Here is a 6,765-nt window from a genome sequence, read left to right as displayed (position 1 = left end):
TTGATGAAACATAAAATCTATACTTATCACTGATATATTAAGATAATAAAATATTTAATGGGTATAAATTGTAGGGCTTATCATGATAATGATAAGTGCCCGAGTTCCAAGAGCTTGTGCGATACTGCGATCAGTGCGATCATCATTGCACTGGGTGCAAAAAATTGGCGAAGTGCATTGATGTGAAACATAGAAAAGTCCACTCAATGCACATTTATCTTGCGGATGGAACACAAAAATATGCACTAGTGCAGTCAGTGCAGACAGTGCAGTGTCGTGGAAAACGCTATAAGTATATTGTGGCATAGACTTGATAACAGTGACATCACGTTATTATTATCTGAACGCATGAAGTATGTTTATTGATGGCCCCAAAACTGTCAGAAATTTATCCATTTTTCATAAAAACTAATTTAAGAAATTTGCTATCTCACAATAATATTGGATTTTAAATAACTTGCAAAATAAATGTATATTATATACATTGCGTGGCGCGGTAAATTGTGATACTAATAATAGGTAGTTATAAAATAATGCAGCGATATTGGCATTGGAACTTGGAAATGTCAACTAGTGTTCAACTTTTTTTTATTACTGGAGCTATGTAGATGTTGACTATTACTTTTATAATTATAATCCATTGTATTTTACCCTCTGTAAAATAAGTTTTTGGTAGAATAACGGAATTATATAGAATATTGAAGGGATAATGATTAACGATATGTTATGACTTATGACGAAGTACATCATTTAATAAATCAATTAAATTATAATATATAAATCTTGAAAGTGCATTAGCAGCACTATAATTATTTACTTTTAGACCGTAATAATTGTCTCTGAGTAACGATAACTATGTGTTATCAATGAATAATTTTTTAATGTACGGAACTGGTAAGTTACACAATAATGGTGCCAAACTGCTGACGAAAAGATATTATATTTGTGAAAATGACTACAGAGCATGGCGTATAAAGATAGATCAGCATCAGCATAGAAATAGAAGTTAAGGCTACTAACGACTGTAGGCACGTCTGTACATTCCACCTGTCACTCCTGATAAGGTGGTGGTAACGACATGACTGCATATTATATTGCCTATGTATAACTCAACAGGGGTTATAAATACAAATTTTTTCGGACACAGTTTAAGAAGAATATATATTATTATAAATAATACATTTTTTTTTTTCATTTTTCCCATTGAATAACGGCAATCTGCATTTATCCTCATCCATTTCAAAAATTAAATCTTAACAACAACCAAGTCCGTGGTTTTTTTTACACATAAAATAGAGTGACTGGGACGATAACCTATTGAATTTCAAAAAGAAAAACCACTTTCCTTTTATTATAGCTACAATGGAATATGTTTATTATACTCATAATTCATAACAAAATTAAATAGTTGATTTTATACATAAAGAACAAAACAAGAAAGAAACCATGGAACCGCACAAATATGTCGGAACTACAGTACAGAAAAAGGCAGAATTTAGCATAATAATTGGAAAAAAGTACATGTAATGATGCTAAGGAACTGCTTCTAAATTCAAAAATTATTCTGGTAACGGTAAGTATAGTTCAATTCTCATAAACACATGAATAATAATAAATATTATTGTATTTTGGGTTAATAAATTATGCACAGTCAAGTTTAAATGTATAACCTCAACTGGTTGTTCATTACAAGCAACTCTGGAACAATTGTAAACAGTATACACGTAATAATTTAAAAATCAAATTAAACTATGTTTCGGAAATGTCTTATATTAAGAGAGCGTGATACCCGCATGTGTTGTCTCCGTCTTACAAGTGCATTATATAATAAATTTTACGTTCAGCAGAACATGTGTAGCTCCGTTAGCTAAAAAATTATAGTGAACTGACCTCTTATAAAATTTAAAGGTAAGATTATTATCTAGACAACCTCATATGCTTTTTATTATATTTAAATTTTAAAGCAAGTTATGAGTATTTTAAGATACCACAAAAAATTTACAATTTTAAAGCTAAGGGAGCTACACGTGTTCTGCTGTACGTAAAATTTACTATATAAAGCAGACGGAGACAACACATGCGGGTATCACGTCCTCTTAACAAACTGGTATTATAGTCCAATATGCTACCTACACTCTGATTTACGGTCCAATACATGATCTACATCATAAATTTAAAATACAGTTAAATTTAATTAACCTTTAAATTAATTTAATATGGTATCGGCCAAAAGTCATCAAAACTGTTAGCATTTTTACACGATCTCCACCACTCTTCTTGGAGTTGTCTATCCAGTAAAGAAGACGCTCCATTTTTTTTCTATATTGTATTTGGATTTTTCAATTCTCCAAAGACCTTCAGTTTATTAAGTGTATGCTCCTGTTTGTAGATCAATGAAAAATTCTGAGTGGTTAACCGTTAGATGATGAATATATCCATGACGATTTAATGTTGAGTACACTCTCCATTGATTGCTGTAAATTATTGCTCTAGTTTTTATTTAATTTTTAATAATTGGTATATGAGTATTTCTAGGTCCCGTTTTTGTACAATATCGGCAATCTAATAGTAAGTCTTGCCGTTTCCAACAAATTCCAAACATCCATGAACCTTATTGTATACGATTTTCGTAATTTTTGTTTGTTTGAAGGTACTATTTTAATGATTGTAAGTAGTAGTGAACAAAAAATAGTAAAATTTTCCATAATTACAATAATTGTAATTATTACCGTGATAAAGAAATCCGTAGGTCAATACAATCTTAACAGTAGATCCAATAACATTTATAACATTTTTAGGTCGCGTATTGGACCATTACCCTTAGATTGACAAACTGTTTCCGCTCTGAATCGTTTTTCGTATACAATGATATTATATCATTGAATTCAAATTTAATATCATTCATTACAGACTTACAGTAACCACTTATAACCTATACTGTACTGCAGAGTGACATCCACTTACCCTCTTTTTTTAATTTTAATTTGAAAAAAATTTATAGTGATAAAAAAAAATACTATAAACTAAATGAAAATAAGACATTCTGGGGGGAGGGGGCTAATATTCACACTGGAGACTAAGCCCCTCAAGCTCCCCTTAATACGTCTATGTATATTTAGTGGGCATCACAAAAAAAAAAAAAAAACATTTTTAAAATGACTGGTATTATTTGAAATTTGTAACAATTATTAAGACGAAATGAGATAAAAAGAAAAATAATATATAATACATAATATAAAATATGTTGTCGCAATAAAGCTAGTGGAAAGGAAATATTATAAGATCACTCAAACGCGTCCTGCACTGACATGCAACGGCTGTGATGGTGGTAATTTAAAAAAAGGAATTTATGTGGGCATATAAACTATAAAGTATAAAATATCCCCTATAGAGTTCGTCAAAACGTTGAAAATGTTTACAACCGTGAGACGTTTATAACGTTTATAATGTTAAAAATACTATATAAATGTATATTAGATTTACGTACCTACCTACAATTTAATTAGGTTTCTCGCATTTGTACAGGTATGATCATATATTTTTGTCTCGTGAAGTCGTCATGAATAATTCAAAAAACTTTTTTTCTGAATACAAAATACATATATATACAATATACATATTTAATATTTATATACAAGGCGTAGAAATAAAAGGTAATATAACGTTGCTTTGTCTCTAGATATTTAATATTTTTCGTGGTTTCATGTATAGTTATATCTTATATGAAAATATATATATACATAACCTTATAATATAAAAGTCGAAGTTTTTAAAAGTGCACTCGAGTCTCGAATAATCGCACACATCATTGTTTATGGCTACGTATCCTTGCCATGGATAACAGTGGATGAGTGGTGCAACCGCATGTATCTATACATGTAGGATATTATTATTATTATTTAAAGGTGTAGTCTCGAGACCTTGCATTGATGTAATATTGTATAAAAAGGGACAACTCGCTGCTATATATGGTTTTGCGACACGTTTAATATAACTATGTAAAACATTAAATATTCACATATATTTATCTTATATTATAGGTAATAATATGGAAATTTGTGTAAAATTGGCTCGCGATTTTTATAATATATTGGACCTTAAAAATGTTTTTAACCTAACATAACTTAGTCCTAACTTCCTAAGGTAGTAAAGTAAGCGGTACACGTCATGTAAAAGGGGTGCAGAGGTGTCACCCGAAGACTTTTGAAGTAGAAGCTGTAACAAACATTGCCTACATCAAATGTCTATAAATATTCATTGTAGATGTAAAATTACCATACATGATGTAATAGAAAGACCTGTCAAATCAAACATTTAAAAACTGATATTATATTATGGTAATATGAAAAAAAATATGATTGATGATGAATAATTTTAAATTTTCTATAATTAAGTATATCTGAAAATTCCCTTAAAGAACATTTTGAAATTAAATCATAGGTAAATAGTTGCATTTGGAAAATTGTATATACATAATATATATATAATATTAATATAGTTTTTAAATGTTTGATTTGACAGGTCTTTCTATTACATCATGTATGGTAATTTTACATCTACAATGAATATTTATAGACATTTGATGTAGGCAATGTTTGTTACAGCTTCTACTTCAAAAGTCTTCGGGTGACACCTCTGCACCCCTTTTACATGACGTGTACCGCTTACCTTACTACCTTAGGAAGTTAGGACTAAGTTATGTTAGGTTAAAAACATTTTTAAGGTCCAATATATTATAAAAATCGCGAGCCAATTTTACACAAATTTCTATATTATTACCTATAATATAAGATAAATATATGTGAATATTTATATATATATATATGTGAGGACCTATATTATAATCAGTAGTGGCTCGCAAGTAAATTCATTGGACAATTTATAATGTAATTTATTACGTTGTAATCAAGTTTGTGACTTGTGTATAATATCAATAATAAATAATAAAAACATCATTACTACCCAGAACGATATAATTTCAAATAACTCAATGCAATTATTGAATTATCTTATACAGACACACGGAAGTACGATATGCTTAAGAGGACGCTACACCCGCATGTGTTGTCTCCGTCTTATAAGTGCGTAACATTACAAAAACTGTTTTGCGCGGGAAAGAACCGAGAAAGATACAGTTATAACTAAGAAACGAAATTTTCACCACATAAAAAGGAGAATTTTATCTTTGCAATATCGTTTTTATGTGGTGAAAATTTCGTTTCTTAGTTATAACTATCTTTCTCGGTTCTTTGCCGCGCGAAACTGCAGTTTTTGCAATGTTACGCACTTATTGTAAGACGGAGACAACCCATGCGGGTGTAGCGTCCTCTTAACATTTTTGTGTTAACAGAAAAATACGTGACGACCGCGATACGAACGACAGAAACCTTGAAGTAGCTCAGTCTCGAATCTCAATGTACTGAATAACATAATCATCTATACTGCAGTATACAATCTACCCCCGTCCTACACCTTGTCGTGCATATGAAATTTGTATACATAATTGAGTCTCCTGAACTAGCGACCGTTATCGTTATTGATATTTTTCGCCTGAGTATTATTATTGAATGACACCCGTATTCTCATTATTAATTTAAAAATAAAATACAAAATATTATATCATCGAATATTAATATCGAAAGCCATAATAATTATTTTCAAATGGATAAAAATATTAAATTACCTATAATACAATTTTCTTTAAGATTTTAGATTCTGAGCGGAGCGATGAATGTATTGATTTTACCATGATGTGTGTTTTTTTTTTTTTTTTTTTGTGTCTGTCATCACGTTTTGGGGCAGTAAAAATGCTTCGATTTTTGACTTCAGTACCTCGTTCGATCAGAAAGTGAACCTAGTTGGTACTTTGGGGGGTCAAAAGTAGAAAATTCTTAATACTTTTCTAAATAATTGAGAAAAACAAACTTAAAATTAAGGGAAAAACGGGAAATTTTACGCACACTCATTTTTCGACAAAATCGATTTTGGTTTTTGATGTAACTTTAAAACAAATGACCATAGATACCTACATGAAATTCCTACCAAAGTTTTATACTTTTAAGAGGACGCCACAGCCGCATGTGTTGTCTCCGTCTTACAAACGTATACATAGCAAAATCTGTTTAATGCGGGACAACTTTTCTCCCTCAATATTTATAATAGAATTTTCAAAATTTCACAATGCATAGGTAAGAACTTTATCTGTGTCATAGCGTCGTTATTTTTTTGATATCACAAACCAATAATTTTAAGTAATTTAATGAAAAAATAAAAAATAAATGTATTTTCTTAAGCTTATAACTTTAATTATATTTATGTTATCAAAAAAATAACGACGCTATGACACAGATAAAGTTCTTACCTATGCGTTGTGGAATTTTGGTAATTCTACTATAAATACAAAGGGAGTAAAGTTGTCCCGCGCTAAACAGATTTTGCTATGTTATACGTTTGTAAGACGGAGACAACACATGGTCATCAAATGAAAACAGCAGCTTTAACAGAAATAGACATATAACTTAATTGCTAGTATAGTTGAAGAACTATGTGAAGTGTAACGGTAAATAAAATGTCAATATTTACGTTAGATAATATTTATTACTTGAAACTGGACTGTAGACTGCAGTAAGCCCAAAATAAAGTTGTCAGATCACGAACGATGCAGAATTTTTAAATTGTAAACATCAACATGTCTAAATCTCTCCCTCTTGGGCGTAAGCACGTACATGAGAGTTTAGAGAGTACACAATTACTCTGAAACAATAT

This window comes from Diuraphis noxia, unplaced genomic scaffold, assembly GCF_037042655.1.
Source record: "Diuraphis noxia isolate RWA-SAM2 unplaced genomic scaffold, SU_Dnox_SAM2 contig0002, whole genome shotgun sequence".
Taxonomy (NCBI): Eukaryota; Metazoa; Arthropoda; class Insecta; order Hemiptera; family Aphididae; genus Diuraphis; species Diuraphis noxia.
The sequence above is the reverse complement of the archived record's forward strand: the minus strand, read 5'-3'. Positions refer to the sequence as shown.